The sequence below is a fragment of the Carlito syrichta genome, unplaced genomic scaffold (genome assembly GCF_000164805.1).
Source record: "Carlito syrichta isolate Samal-C Ts95f unplaced genomic scaffold, Tarsius_syrichta-2.0.1 Scaffold131555, whole genome shotgun sequence".
Taxonomy (NCBI): Eukaryota; Metazoa; Chordata; class Mammalia; order Primates; family Tarsiidae; genus Carlito; species Carlito syrichta.
The window spans coordinates 3,357-31,132 of NW_007075651.1; the positions used below are offsets into that span (position 1 = coordinate 3,357).

Genomic DNA, 27,776 nt, shown 5'->3' on the forward strand with positions numbered 1-27,776 from the left:
AAGTAAAATAAGCCAGACTCAGAAAGACAAATTGTGCTTGATATTACTTATTTATGGAATCTAAAAAAATTGAACTCATAGAAACTGAGAGCAGAAAATGTTGCCAGGGTCTGGGCTGAGGGTAGAAGCAATGGGGGGAGGGGTTAGTTAAATAGTACAAAGTTTCAGTTATAAGAGGAGTAAGTTCTGGAGGCCTAAGTACAGCATGGTGAGTCTACCTAATGATATTGTATTATATACTTACAATTTGCTGAGAGAGTAAATCTGAAGTGTTCTTAACACACACAAAGGCATAAAAATTACCTGTAAGGTAATGGACATCTTGATGAATTTGTGAAAATCATTTCAAAATGTATACATATGTTGGAATATGATGTTGTATACCTTAAATATATGTCATTTTTATTTATCAGTAATACTTCACTAAAGCTCAATGAAAAAAATTTTCTTAGTCTAACTAAATGAAATAATAGATTTACTTTCCTTTTACATTTTCCATTAAGTTTTTGCATTTTGTGTCTACATTACACACAAAGTGAGAAGTTGTTAATTTTCATAAAGTTAAAAGTAAAGTGGCTTTAGATAATTTTATATCTCCGTGTAGTCATGGCAGCAATGCCCATGAAAAATGTTCTGTCCTCAGCACTAGAGAGCATTTGTGTTGCTCTCTACTATAGCATTAGAATCCCTAACTTAGTGAGTCAAACCCTCTCGTCATCAAATGAAGAGTAAAGTCCAAATAATTTAGGGGTTTGATAAGGGATTGAACTTTGAATTTACCAAGATTAAATTTTCTGTATCTGGAGAATGGGAACTTACAGTAGAAATGAAGTCGATTACAGAAAAATGAGGAAATTTATATTCCTCGCATTCTTGAGTTTGTAGCCAGATGATTTTTATATAATGTATATACATACAGACACAGACACACATAGCTACACATGGACACACATACACACAGAGACATGTACATCTTTTCTCCACTTCTGACACATGGCTATTTTCACTAAGATGTGAAGACACCTGAAAAATAGAGAGACCATGTAGCAACCAGCAGAATCCAGTCTTTGCCTAAAATTACCAGAAAATGTCTTGAGATTAGGGATGAAACCTACATGAAAACTCGGAGTTGTCAGTCCTCATTGAATTCTGTTTTAAAGTTTAGGGTATTAGAAGTTCAGAAGTAGTTATTAGTGAGCCAATACCAACAGTTGTGGTCAGTTAATGAGGTAAGAATTAAACAGAAGAATTAGAAAATGATGATTATCCAGCTAAATAACATCAGACTTGAATTTTGGTCACATTTATTTCAATTAAAGTTCTGTAAAATTTCCAGTTCTACATAATGTGAAAAAAGTCAGCCAAAATTGAAGAAAAAAAGAATGTGAAACAAAGAGTATGTTAGGTTATGGTTTTGCACCAGATATTTTGAAATTAAAAGGTCCACACAGTATACTTTAAATGACTGGATTTCTTTGTTAAGACTCAAAGTAGAAAAATACTGAAATCAGAATGCAAATTAAGTTAGTGCTAAGGTTTGGATGTATTTGAGGACATTCTTAAACGATAAATATATATTTTATTACGTCTTTTTAAAAGACTTCTATTGCTCACTTATCAGAAAGCATAATTTGCATTTCTAATCAAGAAAAAGTAACTCTCTTAGTTTGATTCTGGGGTTCCAGGATTTTTCAGAAAACTGACACACTTTGGTAAATTTGTATTTGGTGTCATAACAAATTTTCTTTGTTTTCCTTTGTGTATTTTGGGGATGTCAAGTTCAATGTCTTAGTCAACAAGTAAGTCTTTTGGGGATCTATATTAAAGATACAATGAATCATAGAATCACACAATTGGAAGGGCATCTAAAAGTAACCTAATTCTAGCCTGTGCTTCCAGGCAAGATATCAGAATCATTCTTCACCATGTTTCTAAAGTCTAAAAGCAGAAAATAGAATTATCTAGAATACATGAGCTAAATACTTAGTATAAGGTTAACTGTTGATGTTATTGCATATCTTATAACCTTCTATACTGGACTGAGATCTATAAGTATATTTAGGTAAGGTTGTTTTCTTTGCTTCTTTTGCAGATAGCATTGTTTACTAGCTCAGGATCTATCAGTAAACAATAGGTGAGATTGTTTATTTTGATTCTTTTGCAAATTATATAATTCTATGTAAGGCCTAACATATTTAGCCTGCATATTTTTTAGCAGTTAAGTCCACAACAGCTTAGTGTTATGATAGCCGAAGATAGTACTGGCATCCTAAAGAGATATATTACCCCGGCTGTGACTGAATAGTCCACATTCTTATCTATACACAACCAGATTTCCTTTAGAACATTTTTAGTCTCTTTTAGGTACTGATCCTGTACACACATGCTAATTTGTATACCACTTAAAAAATAAAGACTAACAAAACTTTTCTCATCATTCTAGTGAATAGAAAGTTAGCCTATTTATTTTTACTTTTTAAAAATTAATTGAAACAAATTGTCCCAGAAAAGATATTTTTGATATAAGCCCTAGAAATTTCTTATACAAGTAGATTGAAAGACTTAATAGTCATAGTCACCGCAGACTATAGTTTGAGAAGTCATCAAATCAGACACTATCATGAATCAAAGATGACTTGAACAATCAGGTTATTCTCAATGTGGCATCTCAACATTTGGAGCAGAGGGCGAGGTGAAGCAGAAGTATTAGGAAAGATTTTTAAAAGGATTTTTCACTCAGTTGCCCTTTAGAGGAAATAATATTGGTCTTTAGATTCAAGAAAACTTCACATGTCAGATAAGTCTGTCCTACAAAACAACAAACACTCCCTTGAGTCAGCTGATTAAAATAAAACCTGCATTTCCCTCCCCAGAGAGCTGGGTTACTATCACCAGACTGTGATCCAAGCTGTGGATTACGAGAGATGATTGCAAACTGATATCCTGGAATCTTTTAAGAAAGTAATTTCTTTTTCCTTTATACTTTACCATGCAAATAGCATGGAAAAAAACCTCAACAGAATTTCTGAGGACAACGTGATCAGTAGAGAAACACTAATGCAATGGAAAAAATTCTTTTTGTCCCCTCTATTGTGATGCACTTTTTGGCTGCTCAGAAAGTTCAGAAATCTGGAGTTTGTAATGTAGAAATGCTGCTGGAGACCAGGCCAGAAAGCATGAAGCATCCCTTGTTCAGGCTACAAGCATCCCTTGAAAAAAACTATTAGGAAGAATCTTCTCTTAGAAACAACTTACCTTACAATATGAAACCTCCTGAAATTGACATTAGAGCACCTATTTTATAGATTAAAGTGAAATTCAGCGTTTTTTGAGTTACAATTTTTGAAAAGTTTTAAAAATTTATTTTTAGATAAAGAATGATGATGAAAACTAATGCTTACTGAGCAATTACTATGTGCCAGGTTTAAATAAATAAAATGTGGTATATTCATACAATGAAACTTTGTTCAGTCATAAAAAGGAGTTAAGTACTGATAGATGCAATTACATGGACGTCTCTTGAAGGCACTATGCAAAGTGAAAGAAGCCAGACACAAGACCACATAATGCATGATTCCATTTATATGAAATGTACCATACTGATTCTTTTTTTTTTTTTTTTTGTTGAGTTGGAGTCTCAATCTGTCACCCAGATTGGAGTGCAGTGGCTGCTCCCGACCACTGCAGCCTCGACCTGCTGGGCTCCGGCGATCCTTCTGCCTCAGCCTTCCAAGTAGCTGGAATTACAGGTGCGTGCTACCATGCCTGGCTAATTTTTGATTTATTGTAGAGATGAGGTCTCGCCAAGTTGCCCAGGCGGGTCTCGAACCCGCAGGCTCAGGCAATCCACTCACCTCAGCCTCCCAAGGTGCGGGATTACAGGCTGAGCCACCGAGCCTGGCTCATACTGATTCTTAAAATTCATGCACGTGGTATATATCTTCATTTGTTTAAGTCTTAGATTTTTTTCTACAATGTTTTGTAGTTTTTAGTAAAGAGAGTATTTTCATGCCTTTTGTTAAATTTATTCCTAAGTATCTTATACTTTTGTATATTAATATTTTGTTAAATATGTAATTGTTTACAAATTTCATTTTTCTATTTTTGCTGCTACTGTATTGAAATACAATTGATTTTGTCCATTGATCTTTTATCCTCCAACTTTGTTAAACTCATATATTGGTCATAGTCATTGTTTTGTACTTTTTATATGCAGGATCATGTCATTTGTGAATAAAGACAATATTTGTCTTTTCCAATTGGTGTGACCTTTTGTGTTTTCTTGCCTTATTGCTCTTGTTAAAACTTCAAGTACAATGTTGAATAGAAGTGGTGAGAGTGGCAGTCTCAAGGCAAAATTGTTCAAGACTTACCTTAAAATAGATATTAACTATACGTTTTTGAGATACATCAGATTGAGAAAGTTTCCTTAAATTTCTAGTTTGCTAAGAGTTTATTTTTAAATCATAAGTGAGTATTAAATGCTTTGTCTGCGTCTATTAGATGACCATACGGCTTTCTGCTTAATTCTGTAAATATAATGAATTAAAAGAATTTTAGAACTTTCTACTTTTTAAATGTAGACATGAACAAATTTTTAAAAAATATTTTATTTTAAACATGTGGGGTGAAATTCAGGATTAGGTGTACAAATGGTCATTGTATGGGCAAAGTTTGGGCCTCCCTTTAATCCCTACTTTGCCTGGTTTGAGATCAGGTACCCTTATTGATGTTGTGGTCCTTCTATACCTAGGTGTTTGAGGGTTTTTATAAAGAAGGGATGCTACATTTTATCAAAAACTTTTTCTGCATCTAACGAGATAATCATGTGGTTCTTGTTTTACATCTGTTGATGTATTTAATGACATTTATGGTCTTGCGAATGTTGAACCAGTCCTGCATCCTGGGATGAAGCCTCCTTGGTCATGGTGGATGATTTTTGGGATGTGTTTTTGGATCCAATTTACTAGAATTTTGTTGAGGATTTTTGCATCTATGTTCATAAGGGATATTGGTCTGTATTTCTCTTTTTGTTGGATCTTTACCCAGTTTGGGTATCAGTGTGATGTTAGCTTTGTAAAATGATATGGGGAGAATTCAATCTTTCTCAATTGCCTGGAATACTTTCAGTAGGATTGGTATCAGCTCCTCCTTGCACGTTTTGTAGAATTCTGCTGGAAAGCCATCTGGTCCAGGGCTTTTTTTGGTAGGTAGTTTTCGTATGACAGTCATTTTCCTGGGTTGTTATTGGTCTATTCAGTGTCTCAGTGTCTTCTTGTTTCAACGTGGGGAGGTTGTGTGATGCCAGAAAGTCCTCCATTTCATTTGGGTTATCAAGTTTGTTTCCATATAGGTATACATAATAACCTCTGATAATCTTTTGTATTTCTTCAGGGTCAGTTGTGATTTGATCTTTTGTATTTCTGATTGTGTTTATTTGGATTTCTTTTTCTTGATCATCCTGGTTAGGGGCCCATCAATCTTGTTAATTCTTTCAAAGAACCAGCTTTTTGTTTTGTTGATGTTTTCTATGATATTTTTGTCTTCTATGTCCCGGATTTGGGCTCTTATTTTTGTGATTTGGATTCTTCTGCTAAAGTTGGAGTTTTGATGGTCTTCTCTTTCCAGCTCCCTTAGGTGATTTGTTAGGCTCTCAACTTCTGATCTTTCTGTTTTCTTGATGTGTGCTTGTATATAAATTCCTCTCTGAGAACTGTTTTCAGGGCATCCCAGAGGTTTTGGTAAGATGTTTCTTCATTTTCATTTGTTTCCAGGAATCTTTCAATTTTTGCTTTGATTTCAGTGTTGACCCAGTAGTTGTTCAGCATCATGCTGTTTAGTGTCCATATTTGTGGGTTTTGGAGAAATGTTGTTGGTGTTGATATTTATTTTTATTCCACTGTGATCTGAGAATGTGCATGGCAAGATTTCAACCTTATGGAATTTGTTTACGCTTGATTTATGGCCAAGGATGTGATCAATCTTGGACTATGTTCCATGTGGTGATGAGTAAAATGTATATTCTGTGGTTGTTGGGTGGAATAATCTGTAGGTATCTATGAAGTCCATTTAGTTGAGTGTCAAGTTTAGGTTCTGAATCCCTTTGTTGATTTTTTTTGCCTCGATGATCTATCCAGGGTTGTCGGGGTATTGATAAGAGGTGCTTCCCCAACCCCAGACAGATATTTGCTCGTTAATCCCATCTCCCTAACCCCCCATAGTTTCCCACTACTGTCAGTCTTTTTCTTATAGTATTAGGTTGGATGTTCAAGGTCCATTATATGAGTGAGAACATGTGATACTCGGACCTTTGTTTTTGTGAGAGGTTACTCAGTATTATAGACTCTAGTTCCATCCAGGTTGCTGCGAAATTCATGATTTTTGTTCTTTTTTATGGCTACGTAGTATTCCATCGTGTATATGTACCACATTTTTTAAATCCAGTCCTCTTTTGATGGGCAGCATGGTTGCTTCCAGGTTCTTGCTATTGTGAACAATGCTGTGATAAACATACATGTGCAGGTGTCTTTTTTATAGAGAGATTTGTGTTCTTCTGGATATATTCCCAGTAGGGGGATTGTGGGGTTGTATGGGAGGTTGATATTTAAAGCTTTTAGGAATCGCCACACTGCTTTCCACAGAGGTTGCACTAGTTTACACTCCCACCAGCAGTGTAGAAGTGTTCCCTTTTCTCCACATCCTCTCCAGCAGCTGTTATTCTTTCAGTTGTTGATAATTGCCATTCTGACTGGAGTTAGGTGGTATCTCAGTGTGGTTTTGATTTGCATCTCCCTGATGATTAGTGAGGTTGAACATTTCTTCATATATCTGTTGGCTGCTCGAATGTCTTCCTTTGTGAAGTGTCTGTTCATGTCTTTTGCCCATTTTATAATGGGGTTGTTTGTTTTTTTCTTTTCAGCACATTTGAGTTCCTTGTAGATCAAAGATGCTACACCTTTGTCAGACCTGGTGTTGGCAAATACTTTTTCCCAGTCTGTAGGCTGTCTCCCTGCTCTCTTGATGGTTTCTTTGGCTTTGCAGAAGCTTGTCAGTTTAATAAGGTCCCACTTGTCTATCTTCTCTCTTATGGTCTGTGGGTTTCGGATTTTGTTCAGGAATTGGATGCCAGTTCCGATTTCCATGACGGTATTTCCTTCATTTTCTAAGGTTCTTATGGTTTGAGGTTTTACATTTAGGTCTCTGATCCATTTGGAGTTAACCTTTGTGCATGGAGATAGGTAGGGGTCCTGTTTCAATCTTCTGCATGTGGTCAACCAGTTTTCCCAGCACCATTTACTGAATAGGTTCTCCTCTCCCCAGTGGTAGGTGGTGGAGGCTTTGTCGAAGATGAGTTGGTTGAGAAATTGAGGTTTTGCTTCTGGTATCTCAAGTCTATTCCATTGATCTATATGCCTATTCCTATACCTATACCAAGCTGTTTTGATGATTGTAGCTTTATAGTAGAGTTTGAAGTCTGGTAATGTGATACCACCTGTTTTGTTTTTTTTGCTGAGGATTGTTCTGGCTATTCTTGGACGTTTGTGTTTCCATATGAATTCCTGTGTTGTTTTTTCTAGGTCTGAGAAGAATGCTGCTGGTAATTTGATGGGTATTGCATTGAATTTGTAGATTGCCTTAGGTAAGATGGACATCTTCACAATGTTGATTCTTCGAATCCATGAGCATGGGATATTTTGCCACTTGTTCGTGTCATCTTTGATTTCTTTGAGCAGTGTTTTGTAGTTTTCATTGTAAAGGTCTTTCATGTCTCTGGTAAGGAAGTTGCCAAGGTATTTCATTTTTTTTGTGGCTATTGTGAATGGAATTGTGTTTTTTATTTGGGTTTCTGTTTGTTTATTACTGGTGTGAAGAAATGCCATTGTCTTTTGCACATTTATTTTGTATCATGAGACTTTGCCAAAGGCCTTTATCAGCGTAAGGAGGTTTTTGACAGATTCTCTTGGGTTTTCAAGGTACACAATCATATCATCTGCAAAGAGAGATAATTTGACTTCCTCTTTTCCTATTTGGATACCCCTGATTGCCTTCTCTTCTCTGATTGCTCGAGCCAGGACTTCCAATATTATGTTGAACAGAAGGGGTGAGAGTGGGCATCCTTGTCTTGTTTCAGTTTTCAGGGGAAATGGTTCCAATATTTGTCTGTTTAGGAGTATGCTGGCTGTGGGTTTCTCATAGATGACTTTTACTATTTTGGGGTATGTTCCCTGTATGCCTAGATGTTCGAGAGTTTTTATCAAGAAGGGGTGCTGGATTTTATCAAAAGCTTTTTCTGCAGCTAATGATATAATCATGTGCTTTTTGTTTTGACATCTGTTGTTTTATTTAATTACATTTATGGTTTTACAAATGTTTAGCCAGCCTTGCATCCCAGGAATGAAGCCTACTTGGTCATGATGGATGATATTTGAGATGTGTTGTTGAATCCAGTTCGCTAGGATCTTGTTGAGAATTTTAGCATCTATGTTCATCAAAGATATTGGCCTATAGTTCTCTTTCTTTGTTGGATATTTACCTGGCTTGGGTATCAATGTGATGTTGGCTTCGTAAAATGATTTGGGGAGGGTTCCATCTTTCCCAATTGCCTGGAATACCTTCAGTAGGATTGGTATCAGCTCCTCCTTAAATGTCTTGTAGAATTCTGCTGGAAAACCATCTGGACCAGGGCTTTTTTTTGTAGGTAGTTTTCTTATTACATAGTGGATTTCCTTGATTGTTATTGGTCTATTTAGGGTCTCAATTTTTTCTGGTTCCAACCTAGGTAGGTTGTGTGATGTCAGAAAGTCCTCCATTTCCTTAAGGTTTTCAAGTTTGTTTCCATACAAGTGTACGTAGTCGTCTCTAATGATCTTTTGTATTTCTTCAGGGACAGACGTGACTTCATCTTTTGTGTTTCTGATTGTGCTTTTTGGTTTTTTTCTCATTTTTTCTTGGTTAGTCTATCTAGGGGATCATCGATCTTGTTTATCCTTTGAAGAACCAGCTTTTTGTTTCATTGTTTATCTTTGACGACTTTGAATATAGGGCTCCAATCCTTTCTTGCTTGTAGTGTTTCTGCTGATAGGTCTGCTGATAATCTGATTGGTTTTCCCCGATAGATAGTCTGACTTTTCTCTTTTGCTGCCTTTAGGATTTTTTCTTTTGTGTAGGTGAATAACTATGTGTCTAGGGGTTGGTGTTCTCATTTGATGTCTTGTAGGGGTTCTCTATATCTCTTGTGCTTGGCTAGTCTCATCTTTGGTGAGATGGGGAAAGTTTTCGTGGATTACTTCCTGGAATGCTTGCTCCAAGTTGTTTTCCATTTCCCTTTCTTTTTCTGGGATACCAATCAGGTGTAGATTTGGCCTCTTGATATAATCGCACATCTCTTGTAGGCTTTGTTCTTTCTTTCTGAGTCTTCTTTCTGTGTTTTTTATAGATCAGGTTAATTCCATGTTCTAGTCTTCAAATTATGAGATTCTTTCTTCAGTTATATTAATACTGCTTTCCATTCTTGTCATCCTGTTATTTATTTCCTGGATGAAATTTTTTATTGCCAAAATCTCTTTTACAAGTTCTTTCAGTGTTGCATCTTTTCTTTCTTTTGTCTTATTCACTCTTTCCATCCATTTCCTAATTCTTGTCGTATTTTGGGGACAGTCATTGGTGACTTCCATTGCTTGGGCACCAAGGTCTCATTTTTTAGGAGTTTTGTCTTCGGTACACTTGAAATTGCCTGAGGTCTGCCTTTGGCTTTTTCACATTTGTGACAGATCTCTTTTTTTTTCTTTCTCTTTTTAGTTCTGTTATTCAGTGTCAGTGGGAGAGGCCTTTCCTTCTTTTGTTTGCTCAGCCCTCTATTCTTCCCTGATCTGGGCTCTGGATTTGTTCTATTTTGGAATAGGATAGTGGATGTGAAGCTTTGCTGTCTCTTGTAGTTTTTGAAATTCAAATAAAGTGAGGGATGGGGTGCTAGGAATCATACTACTTGCAAATTAAAATGTTCACTTATTGTGGTATGTGTTCTCTGAGACCCACACCCCACTACCACTCTATATGACGATGCAAAGCAGAAACTAATGCAAAAGCAACTGAACACATACACACACACTCCAAAACAACCTGGAATAACAACAGAGTGAACAAAACAATCAGCAACAAAAAGACTCCCAAGAAAAGTAAACACACACACACATGCCTAGCACAAAGTGAATAGAGAAGAAAAACAGAAAGACCAAAAGGGGGGGAAAGAAAAGGAATTCAGGTCGAACCCGCACACATATATTGACATACCCCTTAAACTATGAAAAATGAATACAAAAAAAAGACCCAGAAGAACAAAAGAGCAAAAATCAACAACCACAACAAAATTGAAAGATGGAACACTCAATCATTCACATACACACATAAACAGAAAATGACAAGTATAAGAAGGAAGAAACAGAAGAAGAAAAGAAAAATAAAAAAAATTTTTTTTTGGGGAATGCAGATCAAACCCTCACATACACATTCATGCACAATGGAAAAATATTTTTTAAAATAAATGAACTAACAAGCAGTCAAAAAATTTTTTTAAATTAAAAAATAATTGAAAATTAAAAAAACAAAAACATAAACAAACAAAGAAAAAACCCTGCCTTTGTGGCAGGCTCTGCAATTGTTCCTCTAGTCAGGTCTCTCCTCCAGAGCCACCTCTTTCACTCTCTTCTCAGAGAACTAGCAGGGAAGGAGGAGGGACAGTGGAGGTGGGGGCTGGTGGTGGTGCTGTAGTCCTCCTCTCGCACTCTCCTATGGTCAGGGAGGTCTGTGGTGGGGAGGTACAGGACTGTCTCTTCCCCAGGTATGTACTCTCACTGGGGTGCCACAGCCAGGCCTATCCTGGAATGGAGCTCTCCTATTGTGACTGATGTCCAGGCTCCGCCTGGGTATGTCCCTCTCAGTCGTGGCCCAGCTGTGTGGGTCTGATTTTGAGAAGATTGCTGGAAAAGAGGGGGTTTGGGTCAGCCCCGGATTCACCACTGATCTCTTTGGAGTTCTTTTTCCTCTTTTTCTGGCCACACTCTTTGTCCCACAACTGGATCAGGGTAGGGGGTGGGGCTCCTGGAACTCAGCACTCTTCAGGTCCCTCTGAAGTTTGTGCTCTCAGGATATTCCCTTTGGGCCATGATCAAGCCCTGAGTAGTTAATCCGCCAGTCACAGAGATTGGATCTGTCGGTGTGGTGAGCAAGTTAGAGCACTATCTGGTCCTGCCTTCGATATGGTGTTGGGGTGCCTTTCTTGTCCTCTTTCATGGGAAAGCAGCCCCTTCCAGTGCCCTGCAAGGTGCTGAAGTGATGAGGCAAAGCCAGGAGCAGTCTCTCTCCTGCTTCAATGGTGAGCGAGTGCCTGGGGCAATAGTGTCTCTTTTCCAAAGGTAAACTTCTGTCCCTTTTAAAAAAAACAGTGGTGCTCTGGTTCTGCCACCCGGGAAGAGCCAGGGACAAAGTAGAGAAGGTGCAGCACGAGCTGTTGCACCAGGGGCCTGGCCATCCATTCACGAACCCCCGCTAGACAGTCTCCCCTAGCGTTTTCTTGCCAGGGAGGGTTTGTTGATTAAAAAAAAAAAGAAAAGAAAAGAAAAGAAAGAAAATGACACTCGGTTTCTGCGTCCCGGGAGTCACTAGGGCCCAAGCCCAGACGCTGTAGCACCAGCTGCTGCAGCAGGTGAACCCTGGCTGCTAGCTCCCTAGCCCTCACTCAGTCAGCCACCCATATGCACACTCGCTCACCAGCACATACACAAAATTTTCCAAACACTCACTCACTCGCACGGGGACTTGCGTAGTCCGACTGGCTCGGCCACCATTTTCTCTCTCTATTTTTTCAGTTGTAGTTTTAATGCTCTACAAATGTTAATTAGATCAATTTTATATATAGCATTATTCAAATACTTTATATCTACTGATTTTTTTTCTAGGGGATCTTTCAATTATTGAGAGTTGCATTAAAACATTTAACTCTATGATTGCTTTATGTACCTTTAATTCTGTTATTTTTTTGTTTCATGTATTTGAATTGCTGTATTCGACACATAAACATTTCTCTGGTAATAACTTGAAGTCTACTTTTTAAAAATATATGATGTAGCCACCTCAGATTTCTTGGTTTATCGATTACCTGGCATATTTATTTCTTCCTTTCAACTTACTGAGATTTTATTTATCAAGTGTGCATCTTGCAGGCATCACATAGTTGTATTTTTTTCCAATTTGGTTTCACAATATCTGTTTTTTAATTGGATATTTTAGTTTATATACATTTATTATAATTACTGACATGCTTGAATATAAGTCTACCATTTCCTATTGTTTATTTGAGTCATCTTTTTTTGTTGTTGTTCTTCAGATCTTTTTTTCTTTTGGGGGCAATCAAGTTCTTTTAGCATTTTATTTATTTATTCAATTTATTTTAACCATGCATTTTAAGATATCTATCATCTATCCACACATCATATTTGTATTACCTTTCCATTGCCTCTTTTAGAGATTACCAGTGCTTCTTTACTTGCTACTGATTAGAGTTAATTTAAACCCACTCCATTTAAAATGTAAGGCATTTTTATTAGTATAATTCTATCTACAGCTATCATTTTTGTCATATATTTGTATTATACTCCAATCTTAAATGTCGTGAGTTTACACAAATCAACCAGTTTTCTTTTACAGAAATTAAGAGAAAAAAAAGGAGCATTATTTTATTTAAGTACATCTTTATTTTATTTCTTCCTATGGCTATGAGATTCCATTTGGTGTCATTTCTCTTCAACTTGAACTTCCTTTTGCATTTCTCTTAAGGTAGGTGTATTGGCATAAATTATTTCAGCATTTGTTTATCTTTACGTGTCTTTATTTCACTTTCTTTTGTGATGGATACTTTCACTGGACATAGAATTCTAGGTTGACTGCTCTTTTCTTTCAACTCTTTAAAAAAGGTTGTCTAATTTTTTTTTCTGGGCTCCATTGTTCTAGACAAGAAGACAGTAGTCGTTTCTGCAGATGCAATTCTATATGCAAAGTGTTCTTTTCCCTCTGGCTCCTTTTAAGATTACCTTTCTGTTTTTTTAGTAGTTAGCTCTCATGTGCCTTGGCATGCTGTTCTTTATTTTTATCCTTCTTGAAGTTCAATAAACTTCTTAATTATTTAAGCTAATATTTTGCACTAAATTTATGACTATTTTGACCATCATTTCCTCAAAACTGTTTTCTGTTCAATTCTCTCTTCCTTCAATGCATGAAGTTCCGATTAAACATATTTGGGGCCAGTTGATATACTCCCCCAGACCACTGAAGCTCTGTTTATTGTATTTTGTAGTCCTTACTCTTTGTTCCTTAGGTTGAATGATTCCTATTGACTGTCTTCAAGTTCATGGATCTACTTTTTTGCCACTTTCAATATTGTGTTAAGCCCATGCAGTTAATATTTTTTTCTCCTGTATTCTTTTCAGCTCTAGATTTTCAATTTAGCTCTTTATTGTAGTTTTTATTTTATGTTCTGATAGTGCTCATCTGCTCATTTGTTATGTCATTATAATTATCTTTTTATTTTGTTTTTGCACATATTTACAATATTTGTATCTGTTAATCCTACCATTTGAATAATCTTGGCATTTGTTTTTATTGATTGCTTTTTCTTTTGACTTTAAGTCATAGCTCCTCTCTTCTTCACATATCTTGTGATTCTTGATTGCATATCAGACATTATTTATGATATGTTATAGAGGTTTTGGACTCTTTTTCATCCTTGAAAGAGTGATGGTTAGTTTTTGTTATAATAGGTATATGAATTGTGGGTTTATCATGGTGTGTTAGTGAGACTTGGGTTTATATTTCATTAGGTCATGCATGCTTTGGTTTTGCTATTAGCCTTATGCTATATCTGGGACATTCACAAAAAGTGGATTCTGGAATTCTGAAGTTTCAGTGAAAAACCCCTCTAACTTGGTGTGACTGATCCTTCAAACTTTGTTTTTCCTGTGGAAAGTAGCAGCTATAAAATAGTGTCAATTTTAGGGAAAAAAAGTGAGAGACTCAAAAACTGTAATGGTTTATATGTGTAAATAAGAACACAGCTCTCTGATATTTTATTGGGAAATATCAAAGACAATATATTTTTAATAGACTTGATCATTACCAATAAAATTAATTGCATCCTCTCAGGCTAAGTGAAATTAAAAGAATATGCATATAAAGCATTTATCATGGAATATAGAATATTAGAAGAGCCAATGTACATTCACAATCATCCATTCACTCAATTGCCAAAGATTTGGTAATTCTGATTATGTGTCAGGTACTGTACTAGTTACTAGGTATGAAAATACTTGATTTGTTAAAGGTAGTAGTTAAAGGTATATTTGTTAAAGACTTTGTGTTAAAAAAATTTGTGTTTTTGTATTATGTACATTCGTATTTTTCATATGACTAAGCAAGATTTGTTATTCACTCTCCCTTAGCAAGCTAAACAACTAGAAACCAATAGATGTTTTAGTTCCAGGTTTGTTACCCTTTCCTCACATGATTTAGGACAAGCTAGTTCCTCTCTTTAGCACTTATTTCTCCATTTGTAGAATGAGAATATTTCATAGGTAAGTGGACCTGATTTGCTTTCAAAATTTGATGCAACCTCTTACTTGGCAACAGGCTTACTCCCACAAATCTGCTAAGAAGTTAACTGAGAAGTTATGTCAAAAGGATAATACATAGACTCTTCTACCTTATCCACTAATCTAAAGAAAACACACATACATAACACACACACACATACACAAACACATGAAAGCATTCTAAAGACCCAAGAAAAAATTATTTCTAGAGCCAAACCTGGAAATCAAGTTATTTATTAAGTACAGTATGTAAACAAGAATTATTGCAACTAATCAATTAATTCTGTTTTTGTCTTGTTATTTAACAAGCATCTAGTGGGTATTTGGCCCTGTGGTTAAATTTTTTTTTATAAGGGTTTGGAACAGGGAAAATGCTTGCTAAAATATCAACTACGGAAATGAGTCTCAATACTTTCCAAATGTGCTTACCTGGGAGGAGTTCAAAGTAGTGAAAGAGGAAGTAAGATTGGAGGCGAGTGACTCAGAAATGGAAGTATACTTTGTGGATCACAGTTATGCATAACTTGGGTTTGGCTTCCATTGGATGCGGGAGAAAAGGGCCAAGTTAAGAGGAAGGAGCCAGGATGTGAGGATTTAAAGCCAGAAGAAAGCTAATTTTAGATGATAGAAATTAGAGATGGAAAAGATCCACAGGATTGTTTTACCAAATCCATTCCCCTGCCAGTTTAGGAAGATCAGATATGAGACTGACCTCAACCATTAGTTGCATGGTGAGGGGCAGGCAGCTGTGTGCTGTTAAGATGCAGTCACAAGGACAAAGTTCTTTCTAACAAGCTAAAGGGTAACAGGGGATATATTTAGGGATCATAAGCAGGAAAAATGGATTTCCATTTCTGCTCAGTCAGTGCTCTGGGTTCTAAAATAAAAATGTCAGTAAAAATTGGTTCAAGTGGGTACTACTTAAATCAAATCAAATCAAATACTTCTGCCTCTTTGCAAGAAGTTGGGATAGAAATATTTAAAATCAAGATAAAAGTATTCAGAAAATATCTTCACATTCTTTGGATAATATGGCCACCATGTTTTGTTCTTAAGATTCCTTGTCTACAGGATTTGGGCTGTGGATGGATGATTAGAGTGTTTGTGCCCCAACATCTCAGAAGAGTGGTTCCATAATTCCAGTATATAGACTTGTACAAATCCACATAGGGGAAGTAGGGTGAAGAATAAAAACAATATGAGTTTTTCATAGCATTAATCTTATTAAAAGCAAAAAAATCATGTTAACTTAGATATTGAAATCTTCTTACAGTTCTGCTTTTAGAAAACCTTTCTTTCTTTTTAAAATAGTATAGGTACATGTATTTTTAATCACCTTTCTTGGCAAAATGAAAGTGGATAAGTAACTCTATATAAATCTCACCTTTAAAAATGAGTCTATTGCATTCAGATTCAAGGTACAACTCCTTCAGAACAGCCTGAGGGCATTTTAAAAACAAAAGGAAATGCACATAAAAACTAAACCTCTATCAATTGTGAAACAATCTATTATTTTAGGTGCAACCAAAAAAGAAAACACAGAATAATTATTTGTGCCATCAACGGTAAGATGCAACCTGATGTCTGAATTATTAATATGTGAAAAGACGTGACCCTAAGAATCAATGAAATATAGTATATAATTCACATAATGAATATTCATTTATTTAATGCATGATTAATGATTAGAAGTATTCTTACTAGGTATTTATTCATTAATACAATGCATTTGAGTTCAGACTCTAAAGAGTTTCTAAATGATGCATTCAATCATGTCTTGTATTCTTCATTCTTTTCTCAGTAACATTTCCCAAAACTTTGAAGTTTTCCAAGTTATTTTTAGATATTTCTCATTTGATAAACTATATGTTTGGGTGTGCCAAGTGCTGTGGCTATGCCACTCATTCTATAGCCTCAAACATTCAGAGCTCAGTGGATGTATAGCAGACTAAAAACCATTGTAAGATATAGGATATGCTTCTTTAAGGTGGGCGGGGGTGGCTGCTTTGAGCTGCTAGACATATTCACAAGGATGATGTTCTTCCTGATAAGCTAAAAAGTAACAGAGGATATATTTAGCTTTTATAAATAAGAAAGATGAATTTAAGTTGCTGCTTACCCTAAATATCTCTCCAAATCATTCTCAAAGAGAATTGCTGAAATTACTGTCACATTCTTTAGAAACAATGCAACTTTCTCCCCAAGACCAATTCTTAAAATCTCTTAGTATTTCACTAGTACCCCAGTAACAGATAGTCACCCACAAAATTGCAGGCTTTATGTTGATGTTCAAATTCCCCAGTCAGTACAATTAACATTTTTGGCATTGCAAAACACAAAGAAACTAACTAACCTGAAGTGCATCATAGTTTTATAATTGGGAAAGATTGTGAGGCTGGTTCATAAGGAGAGAATGTTAGAATTTTTTGTAAAAAACACACACAACAAAAAACCAAGTTTCTATTGTACTTCAACACCATACCATATTGTACCATACTCTAGTAAATTCGGTTATACAGAGATTTCATTAAATTAGGACCATTACACCACCAGAAACACAGAACAACGATTGATCAATGTTTGTTTTCTTATTCTTTAGCTATTCATGGTGCACCTACAAAGAAACAGTAAATTTCAGGGTCAATGAAATGAAGATCTGAATTGAGAAAACTGTCATGACCTCTTGCTAGAAAAACCCACTTTGGCCCCATTCACTTCTAAGCATCTCCTTTCTATACTGCTGACACTTCATCTGAGATAGTAGAGAGACACTAATGATGCTCTGTGGAAATGTTAGTAGCTATAAACACGAGGCATAACCTTAGTGTTTCTTGAAGACAGTTATAAGGTTCCCAGTTGTTCATGTTGACATTGAAAAACAAACTGATAGGAAAACCAAGGTGCCATTATAAAATAATCAGAATACTGAAATAGCAGTGTTGTTTGTGCCACAGGTTCAGGGTAGGAAAGAATTTTAATATGTTTAGAATGGGGGTTTGACCTAACATTCTGTTGTGTGATGAAGTTGAAAATATGTAACTTGGGATAAGAAAACAATCTGTAAGGAGAGGGAAAGGAAATTTGTGGCTTTTTTCCATTTGAAAATAATTATGGTTTCCTTTAGCCAACTCTAGGAGATTTAATAACTTTTTGTATTGAAGAAGGGTGGCCCATGCCATATGGCTACCCCCACTTCTGTGTTCAAACTACAAATAGCACAATTTGTTCATTGTAAATCCACACTGTAATTCTTCTTTATGTCTTAAAATTACATTCAAGACCCCTTTCTGGCTCTTAACTGCTTTTTAAAAAACTCAACTGGCAAGTGACTGAGGGAATTGAGGGAATAATTTCCAAGTGAGTGACAGAAAACTGTACCCTTTCCGCAGAACATTTCAAAATAACCTCTGATGAGGCCACAATCCATTTTAATTACCTATGCAAACATCCCGTTTCTAATTGTGTGAGCAATGAATGGTCTTGCAACTTTGTGTAATTGCTTGTAACATTGTTGCTTAGATACAGAATGCTTTATGAGGGACACCTATCCAACTACAAAATTAAGGGCCAGGGTATTTTGAACTTTGAACTAAAAATCAGCCATGCAACCTTGGATAATTCTGGTTTTCCCTTAAAATTTTTTCCTCCTGTTTATATAGAGAGAAGGAAAAAATGATTTCAGAATATTATCAGATTATTTCAAGCAATTTATCACATTAAACAATTCATTCAGGCAGAATAAACATTGTTTTCAATAGATGTAAAGGAGGAGTTCTAATATTCTGCTTGTTTAACATGTTATAGCATCTATTTTTTTTAAAACAAAGGACATTTAAAGAATTTTATAGAGATTTTTATTTTGTCCCTTTTCCAAAAAAGATTCAAGGGAAAATTATGGCTACTTGGCAATTGACGAAAATGTTTAAAGAATGACCACAATCATCATGATTCACTTATGAGTACTGTTTTAACTATAAGGTACAAGAACTCAATCAGAAGCAAATCTCTTAAGCTGTCAGTCTGTTAGTATTTATTTTTCCAAATTTGTAGTTATGATCACCACCATATTACCTGTAAAATCCTTCATAGTCCTTGGAAGCAGCATACTACTTATATGAATTAATAATTCCTTCTTCAAATGATAACATATGCTTGTATTTTTAAAGAATAATTGTTCGTTTTCCCTAAATGAATTGCTGGCATTACCTCTAAAACATACAGCTAAAGATATCCTTACAGTTTTGAGGGGTATGAGCAATATAATGCTGACACAGTGGGTACCGATTATTAAATAATTCTACCAACTCATTGCAAACTGTTTACTGAGAGGGTGAATTTAAATGAATAACTACATTTTAACCATTTAAATCACAATGCAGATTAAATTCCATGACCAAATTATTCCAAGACTATACCATTCATTCTAACTTTGTGAGACCATTATTAATGACACATGCAACGTGAGGACACCGTTTGCAGTGGTTGGCACAGCACACTTACACGACACATTTCCTTGATAGGGTGGGTAGGTTTGATCTGACTGTGTTGAGATAAACAGAGTCCAAGTGAGGGAGAAGTCAGTGCAAGGTCCATCTGCAACTCAAGAATGGTTTTGTAGGGTGAATGGAAAGAGGAAGATACTTGGATGAATTGAGTTTGAGTTTAGTGAACTATTGGGGCATTTCAAAAAGTAGTTCTCGAATTGTAAGGATTCATTTGCGCAGAGTTGATATACTGGATTGAATAGTGTCCTCTTAAAGTTTATGTCTACTGGAACCTGTAACTATGACCTTATTTGAAAATAGAGTCTTTGCAGATGTAAGCAAGTGCAGGTGGCCCCAATCCAATATGACTGTTGTCCTCATAAGAAGAGAGAAATTTAGACAATGGTGGAAGGCAGAGGTGGGGAATTGAGTGGTGCATCTACAAGCCAAGGGGCATCAAGTGTTGCTGGCAATCACAGAAGCTAGAGGAGAGAGACCTGCAGCAAATTCTTCCTTGGAGCCTTCAGACAAACTGCTGACAGCTTGACTTCAGACTTTTGACCTCCAAACTGTGAGAGAAGAAATTTTGGTTGTTTTAAGCTATCCTGTTTTTGGTAATTTATTTGGCAGCCTTAGGAAACTATACAGGTGATAATTTGTTTGATAGTAAATTGATTTACTCATGGGACAATAAAATCTTGATAGAAAAGGGAGTTTGGCCGGGCTTGGTGGCTCAGTCTGTAATCCCAGCACTTTTGGAGGCCAAAGCGAGTGGATTGCCTGAGCCCACAGAGTCGAGACCAGCCTGGGCAACTTCGCGAGACTTCGTCTTTACAATAAATAAAATATTAGCTGTGTGGTAGCGCGCGCCTGTAGTTCCGGCTACTTGGAAGGCTGAGGTGGAAGGATCCCCAAAGACCAGTAGGTTGATGCTGGGATGGCCGTGAGTGTGCCATTGCACTCCAGCCTAGGCGACGGAGTGAGACTCCGACTCCAAAAAAAAAGGGAATTTAAGACGAGCAACTTGTGTGCTATGCCTATGCCAACACTTAGTGTGTGGACATCCAAAAGAGGTAAGAGGATAAAAAGCAAGAAAGTACCAGAAATAACTCAAACAAACCCTACTTAAAAAAAAGAAAAAAGAGAACTTCAACAGTGTCAAATGTAATGGAAATAATGAGGGGGATGAAAATTAGAGAAATGGGCTGGTGAGATGTGAGTTATTAGATACTTTCAAGAGAACATTTCCAAAAGAGCAGCACTTCTCAATCTTGAGTGTACATGATCACACACAGACCTTGTTAAAAGTGCAAGGTACAGAGCTACCTCTGTGGATGCTAATTCTATAAATCCAGTGTCTTATCTGAAATCTGCATTTTGGAAAGCATTCCAGGTGATTCTGAGGCAGAAACTTCTTGGACTTCAACTTGTGAAATGCTACTACTGTATTGGTGAGGTCAGGGATGAATCCAGGATTTGTGAATGAATCCAGGGTTTGTGGAACCAGAAACTAATACTATTTAGGGATTTTCTCTAAATAATGAATACAAAATTATGAATATAAAGTTAGGAACAAAGTGAATATTTATTTAGAGTGAGAAAAAAAATAACAAATTATAAATTAAAAAGTATTTTAATTATCCTAAACCACAAAGACAGTTTGAAGCTTCCAGCAATTTTCCATTTTTTTTTTTTTGTTTACATGTTTGGCTTCCACTTAAATACTTATTCAGAACATATTTGATTTATAATATCAATAATACTGAAAAATGTGCAAAATTAATCTGAAATTAAGGCATGCTCAAGAGCCCAAATGCACTTAAAAACTGTAGCTACCTTATATTCAGCTACATAACTGTAAATAAGTTACTCTTATGCTACCATCGAATAATTTCCTAATGAACATGTATTGGAGCTTTGTCATTGGAATACTTGTTTCTTTAGTCAACTTCTCCATGTTGGTATAAATTTTGTGGAATGCCAGGCAAAGTTGAGTGCAGTCTTTCATGATTAATTTTAATAAATAATTTATACTAAACATATAATGACAAAAATCAGGGTCATTAAATAAATTTATATACATATTTACTCAATTTTAGAAAGCAGAATCAGAAACTAAGTCTAGTATATATATATAAATTTATTTAATGACTCTGATTTTTGCCATTATGTGTTCAATATAAGGTCTTTATTAAAAATTAATCATGAAAGACTGTACTCTAAATAGATTTAGGCAAAGTTGAGTGGAATGCTTATCATTTATGAAGAAACAGTGCACCAGATATGCTAAAATACCATCCAATAATTTGGGATGCATAAAATATGTTAATTCAAACACAAACATATTAGTATTTGTAGTACCACTATTGATGTGTGCCCTACAAATGGGAATTCTGATTAATTTCATTCATTTCAGTGCACATGAAAAATGAAAAAATATATAGTACTTTTAAAATTGTGTCATATTGAGCAAATAATTTTTGATGAGAGAACATTCATTCTGACTAAGCATCAATGAGAATGAAACCTTCTATTTGTAACTTTCCACAGACTAGCTTCTGGCTCTATACCTTTCAAATCTTGATTCTTCTCCATATCAACCTACTTCTAGTGTCATTTGCCATATTGAAATACAATGCCTGGCCCTGCAACTTCATGTCATGTTGGAAATTTTATGAAAACATATGTCTTTGTGAACACATTGCTAGGGCTACTCCCAAGACCTTGGATAGTGGACCCATTTAAGGGGGAAGGACTAAAGCTTAAGCATTAACTTAATGGAAGATCTGAATAACAGGAACAGAAAACTGGCCTGCAGGGAGTAAAGAAACAGGATGTGGTGGATGGGCAGTGGAGTGCTCACCGTCTTGAGGAGTTAGGGAAGGTTAGCCAAGAAGAAAGGAGAGATGGAACAGTGGTTATGAAGAGTGATAGATTCACATGAAATGGTTCTATTTCTGGGGTTGATTTTTTATGTTTGTCAACATTAATAATACAGAGAAGGAGAAACAGAAAGAGAGAAAGAGAGGAAAAAACAAGGAGAAAGTGAAGGAGGAGGAGGAAGAGGAGAAGAAGGAGCAAAAAGTAGAGAGGAGAAGAGAAAAAGAAAGAGAATTAGGGTAGTAGTTTTGAAATTTCCAATCACAGACTAGGTTTTTTGCCCTCTCTCTTCCGCCTTCCTTGGAGTTGGTCTAAATTCTCGAAGGTTTTCTATGCTGTACTTGTATCAGGAGAGGATATTCTCTATCCTCTTGGACTTTGCCTGTGGAGCATCTCTTGCCAGTACTTGGATGTCAGTCTCTGTATCTGTATCTGAGGTTATTGCCAATGCTTTGTCCTACCTTGGCCTTCAGTCTTTGAACCCTTACCCTCTTCATTTTTTTTTTTTTTGCTCTCAACCACAAAGTATTCTCCCATCCCATATTCCTTCTGGAGAAACCTCGAACACAGCAAGGGAAGTATTAAAGGATAGGAGCAGTAACATGTTGAGCTAAAAATGGGGTTTATAACAAGCTTAAGACAGATTATCTCAATATAGCTATTTTCCTGGGAAAGCAGAACATGAATCCTCTGCTTTCTAAAATCTAGTGTGTATGTATATATATATACATATGTAAATTTATATAATGACTCTGATTTTTGCCATTGTAAGTGTTCAATATAAATTATTTATTAAAATGAATCATGAAAGACTACACTCTGTATAGGTTTTCTTTTTTATATTGAGTGGCCAGTTCTTTTAAGAGATTTTGGAATCTGATGTCTGAAAGTAACAACACAATCATAAGTGCCCACTTTTGGCTGTGTTCATATGCTGCCAAAAAAATGCAGAAGAAAAGTGGAAAATTCACCCAATCATTTGGATGTTTTCAAGTATTCAGATTTTTGGCATCATCCAGGCTAAATGTTTGGTGATTAATTGATTGGGTTGTTCATAGTCCACATGTTTGGCGTTGTATAGATAGATACTGATTATACTTTCAGATAGGGAAGTACAATGTGTTTTATGTGTTCACTTGGGACTCCAGAGCTAATGGTGTCAAATGAATTTTTCCCATTTGACCCCCATGGAAACAGTTCAGTTTCACTCATGTTTTTTAGTCCCACAAAAATGCAGGTGCAGATATTTTATTGCCTTTAAATCTCATAAAGCACTAAAAGATTTGAATGAGAAAAAGAATTCTGCTCTAGCAGGAAACATTTCATCCCAAGGAATAAAATTTTCCTTTCTGTATTCCAGCAAATGAACAATAAAAAATATATGAAATCATAGTCTCACCAAGTCTGAGAATAAACATGAAAACTTGAACTTTTTAAAAAAAAGGCAGTACTAAGAGATGGGATTAAGAAAAACTTTCATTAGATAGTATCTAAACATACCTTATTATTTGAACATGTCAAGATTTAGAAGATTTAGGAGTTTGGCTAGGTAATTTTTGCTTCATATAGTGACTCTTTGAGTTCTGTTTGTCTAGAGTTAATTTTTGTCAAGTATTCCCAGTTGGGCTGGACTATTTATTTTAAATTGATTGTGTGTTCTACATGGAACTGTAATAGAAAACTGGGAAAAACAGATCAATTTAGGGACCAGAGAACTACCAAAGAAGATATATTCACATCAATTTAAGAGACTTGGACCTGTGGACATTTCCTTCAGTACATCTAATGACTTAATTCAACAAATATTGACTGAGTTGTTTTCATTTGAAGAGCATTACTTGCCTTATTACCTTGGGACATGTAGAGTTGAACAGGGTAAAAATCATTCATTTCAGCTGACTCTAAGTTAAAGAATATTGTGCAGAAGCAAGTAATTTTATAAACATACACTTAAGGGAATAAATGATACCTACCAAATACAAATTAATGATCAATTGTCAATATTTCATGACATTGGGACCTAAAGGAGTTACTAACATATTCTTCAGAAAAATAAATATAAATTAGGACTCATTTAAGGAAATTTAATCCTTCCTGCTTCTGTCTGACACAGAAATCACTAAGAAGAAGAGACAGAAAAACAAAATTAGGGAATGAAGATTACAGTGTTTCTTTTATACTTGAATAATTTCAAAGAATATGCCAACATTAAATCAAACCTTCAAAAATTCTAGTAAATTAGCAAGCATTTGAGTGAAAAAGTGCCAATAATATGATAAGTGCATGTCAATAAACATGACTGAACCTGGGGAATTCTTTCATTCAGAAAAGATCAAGTTATTGAAAGACCAGGGGCAAAGGAAAAAAATTATTAATTGCAATGTGTCCTGATAAACTGAGAAAAGAGACGCACAATACACGAAAGCTTAGCTTTAAGGTGGATGACTAGTAATCACAAGACATATATAATTCAGGCAATAAATTGTGACAAATCAGTAAATAAAATTTCTAAGGTAGATCTTTTATTGCAGGCTGAAGCAAACTAATGTAGTACAGTAAGCATGACAGCAGGAGTATTTTAGCAGAGAGGTGCTATAAAGTATACCAGACGTACCCAGTGCAGATCAAAGGATTCTTGCTGCAGGAAAGTACATTCTGCTGTGGAAAGTTTTAATAAAACAGTGGAAGTTCCCCCAACCCTTAAGCTGTCCAATTTAATAGAAATAAGCATAAGACATATGTAACTCTGAGAGTGGAATTAAATAAATGTAGAAATAGGAGCAGCCATATTAGTTACTATCACAATTACAAGAGACCAATTCAGTAATTGTAATAGCAATCAAGACTTTTCTGTATTTAATTTATTTGTACAAATAGAGTCAGTGTATATATGTACAAATCAATGCAATGCAAGTGACCAAAGTGTCAGTTGGATTCATTCAGAAGACACTAAATTAATGAAAGATGTAGTGTAAAGGAGAGAAATTCATAAATACATATGTACCATACTATATATAAAGAAATGCCACAAAAACATAACTAATGACGATGTAAAGAAAATATTCTGTTCTAGTGTGAAGATTTAAAAGAGCAATCTCAAGAGAGAATAAATTAAGGTGCTACTAGTTAGTGCCTGAGTTGAATTTTAAAGGACAGATATGGGTTTCCAGAAGGGAAGAGAGTACATTTAGTACAAAGATATGGAGACTTTTCTCAGCAAGACAGGCTTAGGTGAGGCATGCTAGAACACCACTTGTGGACTGATAAATCAAAGTAGAGAAAACTGGCACACGTAGGTGGTAGACAGTCCAAAAGATAGGGACAATAGTTGAGTGTCAAATCCAGTTAAACTTAAGCTACTCAGATTCATGGTGATTTGATTTTGTAAGTTGTAGCAGTATAGTAGAGGAATCTAGGCTGGAGGAAAATTCAAAGTCAGAGGGTAGTAGCTTCATATTCTGGTGGTTTGCTTGGTTTGCTGTAGGACCCTCAGCAATCGCTATTGGGCTAGAAATAGCATGCAATTCCGAGGGAGGATAAATTAGAAAGGGCTAGGTAGGGTATCAATAACCCACTGAAGCAAGTTTGTTTCCAAGGAATAGTTTGGAAAGTGAAAAACATAAGGTTGTCCTTCCTTCCATCTAGGCACCAGTAATACTGGTTTTACAACAGCAAAACTAAATTTGTGCACACTTCCAGATGGAGACCCTAGTGTGCTGTTTGTCTTGGCAAGATGCATTTAAATTGGGGTTGGATGAGATGGTATATTCTAAGGAAATTTAGTGGGTAGAGATAAGAACTCAGTAAGGCTTCCTTTTCAATCCGCCATCTGCGGTGGGACCACCGCCAAGGTGCAGATTTTCATGAAAACCCTTACCGGGAAGACCATCACTCTCGAGGTTCAACCTCCAGACACAGTAGAAAATGTAAAGACCAAGATCCAAGATAAGGAAGGAATTCCTCCTGATCAGCAAAGACTGATCTTTGCTGGCAAGCAACTGGAAGATGGATGTACTCTGTCTGACTACAACATTCAAAAGGAGTCTACTCTTCATGTTGTGTTGAGACTTCGTGGTGGTGCTAAGAAAAGGAAGAAGAAGTCTTATACGACTTCCAAGAAGAATAAGTATAAGAGAAAGAAGGTTAAGCTGGTTGTCCTGAAGTACTATAAGGTGGATGAGAATGGCAAAATCAGTCGCCTTCGTCGAGAGTGTCCTTCAGATGAATGTGGTGCTGGAGTTTTTATGGCCAGTCACTTTGACAGACATTACTGTGGCAAATGTTGTCTGACTTATTGCTTCAACAAACCAGAAGAGAAGTAATTGTGTATGAGCTAATAAAAAACATGAACTAACAACAGCCACAACAAAAAACTCAGTAAGACAAACACGGAAGAAGGAATAAAGAACCATGTCACATTTAGGGAAAGGAGTATTGATTTCATATTCAAACCCAAATGCCTGTCTACAACCACCTGTAAATTGCTTTGTAAGTATCTTAAGTTTAAAATATCTAAACCCAAGCTTTGCTATTCTCCCTGAAACTAGTTCCTCCCTCTCTTTATTTCAGGTCGGGGCACCTAGTTGCTCAAGCCACAAGTTTAGGAGATATCTCCCTTATTTCTTTCATTCAATCCATCACCAAACCTTGGCAATTTTATCTGCAAAATGCTTCAGGAGACCGTGCACTTCTATCTCCATTGCCCTGTTTGGTTTAAGCCATAAAGTTCTCTGGACTAGATGACTGCCTGATAGTTTCTCCACTTCTCATTCTTTCACAACCCATTCTCCAAGTGTTGTAGGAGTTTTGAACTCCACTGTCAGCTTAAACCAGCAACCTGGGGTTCTTGTCCCACGACTGAGAAGATTAAGGAAGACAGACAACTAAAGGATGAGTGAAATAAGGAGTTTATTAAGCAACAAAGCTCTCTCCAGAGAAGAGAGGGGGCTCAAAATGGACTACCCAGTGCTAGGAGTTCTTCTGTGGCATTATTTTATCTTTTCTGGGGGTGTTTCTCTCATTAACATCTCATCCGCCTCTTACTTCCTGAGACCTAGTTCTTGTTGCGCATGTGGGTCCTTGACCAAAGTTACTCCATCTTGAATATTACTCATAAGTACCACAGAAAAGCCCCCTGGGATTGGGTTAAAACTGCAATGCAAATGCTATGTTATGATATTATAATAAGCCAAGGTCAAATTAGGACATTTAGTTAAGCTACTGTGCCTGCATTTAAACTGCAAAAAGTTCCTTTTAGCAGTACATCCTGGATTGAAAGGATGTTCTTAATCACATTAACCACATTTCCAGCCAACAATTATATGAAGGGGGTAGTGCAGGGGGGCGTTCCCGCAGGTGTTACGTCTCCTGGAGACCCTCCTTCTCTGTCTTCCTGACCAGCTTCTATCTCCTTTCTCACATGGAGCAGCTTCATCACTTAAAAGTATACATTGAGCAGGGCTTGGTGGCTAAGCCTGTAATCCCGCGCTTTTGGGAGGCTGAGGTGAGTGGATTGCCTGAGCCCGCGGGTTCGAGACCTGCCTGGGCAGCGAGACCTCATCTCTACAATAAATCAAAAATCAGCTGGGGGTGGTAGCGCGTGCCTGTAATTCTGGCTACTCGGAAGGCTGAGATGGAAGGATCGCCAGAGCCCAGCAGGTTGAGGCTGCGGTGGCTGGGAGCAGCCACTGCACTCCAGTCTGGGTGACAAAGTGAGACTCCAACTCAAAAAAAAAAAAAAGTATACATTGAAGCAAAGTATCTACTTAAAATA

The 27,776-nt window shown here is 36.2% G+C and overlaps 1 pseudogene across 1 annotated transcript; it reads left to right on the forward strand.

The window, feature by feature from the left end:
• Positions 1–20,156: 20,156 nt before the first annotated feature.
• LOC103250699 lies at positions 20,157–26,360 on the forward strand (annotated as a pseudogene). The gene is made up of 2 exons (XR_503677.2): positions 20,157–20,196; positions 25,778–26,360. The product of XR_503677.2 is annotated as a ubiquitin-40S ribosomal protein S27a pseudogene (transcript).
• Positions 26,361–27,776: the final 1,416 nt, after the last annotated feature.